The 7500-nt window shown below is 36.9% G+C and overlaps 1 pseudogene; it reads left to right on the top strand.

Moving 5' to 3' along the window:
- Positions 1 to 6227: 6227 nt before the first annotated feature.
- LOC119569211 overlaps positions 6228 to 7500 on the top strand; it is a 1808-nt pseudogene continuing 535 nt past the window's right edge.

Below are 7500 nucleotides of genomic sequence, written 5' to 3' on the forward strand. Positions count from 1 at the left end.
CTCTCTCTCTCTCTCTCTCTCTCTCCTCTCTCTCTCCCCCCTCTACTCTCTCCCCGCTTTCTATCTTCTTCTCTCCTTTTCCTTTTCTAATATAAATCCCAGGGGTTCCACTGGGATAAAGTACGGGGGTGGCCACCGTAAATACAAAATAGCAAAGTGTCTTTAATTCTAAAAAGTAGCCTCGCATGCTGTAACAGCAAGGGGAGAGCATTATTGAAAAAGGGGACCAAAACCCCCCCTGCGCGACCCCCATATAGACCCCAGGTAAAAATTTTTGGGGAAACGTTTTCGGTCCCCCAACATTTATCGCAAGTGAACGTAGAAAGAAAAATCCATTCAAAAACCCCTTTTTCTATCGCCTAAAAGTCTTTTTTATAAAAACTGTAAAGCGGAAATGAAAAAGAAATAAACTTTATCCCTAAAAGAAATATTGAACACGAAAACAACAACAGGTCTATACATGAACAAATTTTTTGGCCCGCTTAAGGATTTAAAGGGATTTCCCTGTAACAAATTGGGGTTTTAAGATCTTTTTAGCCCGGGATGTAAACCTAGATATTTGTCCTAATGTAGCAATTTGTAGTCTTATCCCCCCTTTTTTTCAGGGACGTAATGACATCAATTTGTAAGGTGTTTTTATAGGGTTTTGTTTAAGTATAAAGTTATTATTCGAATTTAGAGATGAATAGGGCCGTTTTAAAAATTTTCAAAGGGGATTGCATTCTGAACGTTTCCAGATCTTTGAGTATTTATATTATTACTGTTAAATTATTTTGACTTTTTTGCCAAATCATGTACTTTTTTTAATACATTTTTCGTTTTGATCCGTTTTTACCAAAGCAAAAGGGAAAAAAGTTTTGCTAACTTTGGAAAATCGAAAAAAATAGGATATAAAATTTTCATTAAAAAATAGAAAAAAAGTTAATCATAAAAGGGAATTTTTCTTTTAGAGTATCAAATATCGAACGGGTAGTAAGGTCGTTCCTGAACCTGGGTTTTGTGTGTGTGTTTGTTTTGTTTTTGTGGGGGGGGTGTGGTTTTTGTGGGGTTGTGTGTTGTTTGTGTGTTTTTTGGTGTGTGTGTGGTGTTGTGTGTGTGTGTTTGTGTGTGTATGTGTGTTGAAAATTTGGCGGGCAATAAAAAGGGATTAAACACCCCGGGGTAGATGATGCAAGTTTGAATACAACTTAAATTTTAGAAGTAAAGCGAAAACGCTAAAAAAAGTTTTAGAAGGTAATCAAAATAAGGAAAGGGAAAAACATATGAAATTAATGTATTATTTAAATCATTAAAAAAAATAATCCCCTTTTTAAATCCGAGCAAATTTTGTCGAATGAGAACGATTAAAAAAAAAAAAAGGTTTTGTAAAAGACTTAAGTTTGATGATGATTTATGGAGATTTCCTATGGTTTCCGAAGCAAGAGGACTGGCTAGTCCTTCCCTTTGGAAAAAAAAACAAATAATTCTTTTTGTTTCGTGTCTTAACCACACACGCATATACGTGTGTGTGTATATATATGGTATTTTATAATTATATTATATATTTATATATAATATATATATAAAATATATATTTATATTAAAATTTGTTTTAAATTTATATAAATTTTTTTATTATATATATTATATATAATAATATAATATATATTAATTAAAATTATTTTTTTTTTTTATTATTATATATATAAAATGTGTGTTTTTGTGTGTGTGTTGTTGTGTGTGGGGGGTTTTTGTACTATTATCAGTATGTGTTGTATATCGTATGTAAACCCCACACACACACCGCACAACACACACACACACAGACACACCACACACACACACACCAAAACACACACACACACAACACACAACCCCCACACCCACCAATATAATATATAATATATAATATAATTATATATATATATATATTTATATTATAAATTTTATTTATAATTAGTTTTTATGTTATATAGGTATTCTATCATCTATACCTCTCTCTTCTTATATTATACATTAAATTTTTTATTTTTTTAATGGGGGTGGGATCTATCTACTATAATAATTTATATATATATATTTTATATTATTTTAATATATATATATTTATAATATAAAATTTATATAATATATATAATATATAATATAATATTATTATATTTTATTTAATTCACATTTTTTAAAATACCACACCCCACACATACATCACACACACCACCCACACACACCACACACACCCCACCAACACACCACAAACCCCACAACCACATACCACACAAAACACCACACCCACACACACACACACCACATATATATATATATATATATATATATATATATATATATATATATATATATATATATATATTTTATATATATAAAATTTTTACATATTATATAAAACTTATATATACATGTATATAAATATGTATATATATATATATTTTATATATATATTATATATATATTATATATATATAATTATTATATATATATATATAAAATTATATATATATATATATATATATGCGTGTGCACCAGTTGAAAGTTGGAGTTTCACGTGCCGAGATCACTAGCTACGTCTCGTGATAAGCATAAACGTTCTCGGACGTGCTGTATTAAAAAAAAAAATAAAAAAAAAAAAAAAAATAAAAAAAAATACATATATATATATATATATATATATATATATATATATATATATATATATATGCCTTTTCATTAGAATATAAATCTTGTTTATACCTATTTTCTCAGAATTGGAGAGTGAATTCGTGTTAATTTTTTTTTTTTTTTTTTTTTTTTTTTTTTTTTTTTTTTTTTTTAGTCTTCTGCACTGATTTTTTTTTTCTTCGACCCATATTGCAAGTTGTTTTCTCGCTACCTCGGTCTAATGATAAACTGATGTGTATTTTTAGTCAGATTATTAAGAACTGATACTGGAAAAGAAAAAAACGGAAAAAAATTATCAAATATAATTTTCGAAGGGAGTAAGGTGGTTAATTATGCATGTATGTATACATATGTGTCTTGGAAATAAATCTGCAGTACGGGATGTATCAAAAAAGAAAATGATAATAACAATAATAGTGTGTCATGTGTACATTTATATCTAAATTTAGAGTGAAGTTTCAGTTCGTCATATGTATCTCAGTATCAAAGTGTATTTGATGAGTAGTGCAACAGAATTGCAATAATATTTTATTTACAAGCTGACCGTACCATCGGTTCCTCCCAGCATTCATAATCTTCTGGTCGTTACGTCATGTCATTGTGACAGAAAGAGGCCTACCTGGGATTCGTGAGTGCTGAGAATTATGTGTGAAATTTGTTTTAAAGTGCACATCTTTTATATTGTCTCGAACATTCTTTATCGTAACTTGTTATATCATTTTAATATAATACGAACATGAAATGAAAGTATGGTTCTGGGGTTGTACAGTGTTCAATGTACATTATACAGCATTGTGCATTGTAGTTATACACTGAGACTCCTTTGTACTGAGAAATTTAAAAGTACCCTAGATAGGGAACTCTTAATCTATATGTATAGATAGATTAACGTATGAAGGCCCGGACGAAGCCAGATCTTCGCAAATCTCAAACAACAACAGCAACAACAACGTGCAAAAACAGGTTACACGGAATAGCATATAATGAAACAAATTATATCCTCACAGGCGCCAAAAAGTTGCAAATTGTCCCCTGGAGGTTACTGCTGTGGCACCACGCGGGTAAGGACTAAGCTCAGCGGTCAGCACCAGCTGACACCCGCTAACGAGTCGGCATTAGTCGACACGGGCCGGGCTCCCCTCATGGCATAGCCGGGCGAGGCTCAGCTTCGCATATCGGACTTATCCTTATCCTCATACAATACAAGATATACACAAACGACCTACCCACAAGGCAACAGCCATTACCTTCATGCTTCGAGATTCCACAGTCGGTCCTGAAGTCTCTCAGCAAATGGAATGCTTATCCTTAAAAAACAAAAAAAAACGGAGCAGTTGCGTTATAATGATGACGACACAGGAAATACGCTTTTCAGTGTCCTTATGTTACAAGAGCTGCAAATGTTGGGAGGAATTATTCGTGCTCATATTTACTCGCTCACATGATCCTTCAGAGTGACATTATAATACAATGGCTTTGCTCCGAATTCGAATCAGGTTATAAAATTGCAGGGCAGTGTGCTTTAGGGTCACTGAGGTAAAGTGTCTGCCTGTCTATTTTTTTCTTTAGGTAACTATGGAGGTTGATTCTTTTTTTCTCTCTTCTCTCTCTCTCTTTTCTCTCTCTCCTCTCTCTCTTCTCTCTCTCTTCTCTCTCTGCCTGTCTGTCTGCTCTGTCTGTCTGTCTGGCTTTTCTCTCGCTCACTCTCTCTCCTATATAGTGTGTGGTGTTTGTGTGGGGTGTGTTGTGTGTGGTGTGTGTGTGGTGCACATATATATTATGCATACATATATTTTTTAAATGTATTTTTTTTAACGGTAGGTTCATGTTTGAGCCGCCGTGGTCACAGCATTAATTGTATTTTCATGTTGTGTTTGCTCTTGGAGTGAGTACGTGGTAGGGTCCCCCAGTTCCTTTCCACGGAGATTTGCCGGTGGTACCTTTTAGGTAATCATTCTCTTTATTTTTATCCGGGCTTGGGACCAGAAACTGACTTGGGCTGGCTGCCCACCCAGTGGCTAGGTAGGCAATCGAGGTGAATTTCCTTGCCCAAGGGAAACAACGCGCCGGCTGGTGACTCGAACCCTCGAACTCAGATTCCCGTCGTCCAGTCTTGAGTCCGATGCTCTAACCACTCGGCCACCCGCGGCCTTAATTATATGTATATATATATTAATATATATAGGGTATATATGTATATATATAAAATATATATTTTTATATATATATATAAAATTATATTTTATATATATATATATATATATATAATAAATAAATAAATAAATTTAATATATATATATATATATATTATATATATATATATATATAATATATATATATATAAAGTATATATTTGTGTGGGGTGTGTGGGGTGTGTGTGTGTGTGTGTGTGTGTGTGTGTATTTGGTATATACGTATGTGTATATATGTGTGTATATCTATTTGTTTATTTATCTATCTATCTATCTATCTATCTATCTATCTATCTATCATTATATCTATATCTATCTAATATATATAATATATATATATATATATATATATATATAATATATATATATATATATATATAAAATGTGTGTGTGTGGGTGTGTGTGTGTGTGTGTGTGTGTGTGTGTGTGTGTGTGTGTGTAAGAAACGTCCAGTCATGCATTCTTATGCCGAACAGGCAAACCATTACAGGCATAATTCAAAAGCATCAGTCAAGAAGTAACATCTAAAAATTTTCTCACTGCAAATATCACCATAAATAAAATGTTAAAATAACTCGAAAGGAAATTTGGAAACTCGAAGGAACTAGGAATGTATACACACATCTTTCAATTCGAATTAACTCAAACCCTCCTTTTGATTCGAGTGCAATTGAACAGTTTTTATTATACTTCAGTCAAAATTGTGTGTAAAATCAGAAATCATACATTATGTAATCAGACGCTTCTCTTGTCTTTGAATTCTATTCTGATTCTAGTTTATAGAATATTTTTTTAAATCTAAATGTCCAAAATGCAAATATCATTGCGGTTACCTAGGCTATGTATGACTGGAAAACGTAACCATCCAAACGCGTCTCCAAAGAAACAAAACTCTTTGTTACTGGCCCAGTATACATAATCCAGAAATCCGGTAATTTCTAGTTTAACCCAAATGACGATGCATATTTCACCCAGATGTCCAGCTATTTCGATGACTGTTAAATCTCAGCGGGTTTATGCGTGTCATTGAAAAGAGGCCTTGAGACAAGGAGCATCCACAGAAACAGGTTCGTGGGTTCATCCTCATGTTTTGAGATAGTCCTGGGGTCCTCCGAAGTACTAATTGTTTACGTGAAAAGCCTCTGAAAACACATGACAGTTGCTGTGTGTGCCTACGAACTGAAGCTTATGCCAAGTCACGGCTTCGCTCCTCAACGGACTCACCCCCCACCGAGCCAGTCCACTCTGCAACAGCGCCTCACTTCACCCGCACCTTGTCTCACCCGCGACGCAAGACTACGTTTAACTTTCGCTGAAATACTATAAAAAGGGATATATCTTATTCTCCCAGGTGGGCTCGAGGTGAGACTGCGGATAATTATAATGGCTGAAGGGAGGAGTGTTACGGAAAAAACTAGTTTGCGGGATTCGATTCAACAGAAAGAACTAGTACTTGTAATGTGTTCACTGACGTTATCAGCGAGAAAAGTGTAAAAAGGGAAGAACACGTATTACGTAGTGGGAAAGCGCCTTTGCTTGATGGGAAATACGCACCACCAAGGCACACTCGCGTCCAAGAGAAATGCAGCGACAGAAGGAAACGGCCCCTTCCCGTGGCGCGCGTGCGAGGCAAGGGCCGTATCGGTTTCGCTTATAAATATTAGCGAATCTCCGGAACATTTTACAATAAAACAAAATTCGCAACCGTTTTCCACGTCTTTGCCAAATGGTTTGGATTTAAGTATGCCGTCCCAGGAATATTCCGGCTGGGTTCCTGAAGGGCCTCCTAATGCAGGAACTCAAGAGCACTCTGACCTAAGCACCCATAGACTTTTCCCGGGGCAGATCTCAAGGGTTTTTTTCAATTAAGTGCTCAAGATCCCCTCTAACTCACACGCGGGAAAAGCAGTCTGCCCGCGCACCAAGCTCACCCGGTGACACTTTCGAACTACCGGGAGTTCTTTGCCTTCTAGCGCCATGGGAGCCCCACTCGCATGACGGCCCATGCTCCGCCTCACGACCCCAACGGGCGACACCTCACGACCAGCCCCCCAGGAAGAGGAGGGCCGTCGCTTGAGTATAGTACCTCTTCCTCTCTCAGTTTTGCAAATAAGCGGAACAGGACCCAAACATCTGTGTCCACCGCGCGTCCTTGCCCAGAGAAGGTCCTCCGTGCTACAGCTGCTCCACTTTCGACCTTCCGCCGAAGTACCACAAGGTCGACGAGCCGGGATGGAAAAGGGCAAGAAGCAGAATTCTACGCATGTACCGGGGGCTTGGTTTCCCTCGGCCAGCCGGGACAGCAGGCCGACCTTCCCCTTCCCCCAGAGGGGGGACAGGAATACCCCCCCGTACACGATTGCCCTCGGGGGAGTCGCCAAGAACCCTCTTTATACACAAATAACCGTTCTTCTGACGGCGAAGCGGCTGCCGAGTACCCACGGATCGCCCCTGTCAGCTGTGGCGAGCAGCGCTCTCGCGACCCAGACTCATCGCCCGTCCATGAGTGACGTCCCGCCGCCCTATTCACCGCCCACGCCTGCGTCACTCATGGCAGGTTCGTCCATCCTCAGCTAACGGAAGATCAATTTTTTGCCATGCGTCGACCGACGCCGGTCGAGATGGACCAAGTAGCTTCAACTTTCATCAAGGATAT

Source organism: Penaeus monodon, unplaced genomic scaffold, assembly GCF_015228065.2.
Source record: "Penaeus monodon isolate SGIC_2016 unplaced genomic scaffold, NSTDA_Pmon_1 PmonScaffold_13386, whole genome shotgun sequence".
In the NCBI taxonomy this organism is placed as follows: domain Eukaryota; kingdom Metazoa; phylum Arthropoda; class Malacostraca; order Decapoda; family Penaeidae; genus Penaeus; species Penaeus monodon.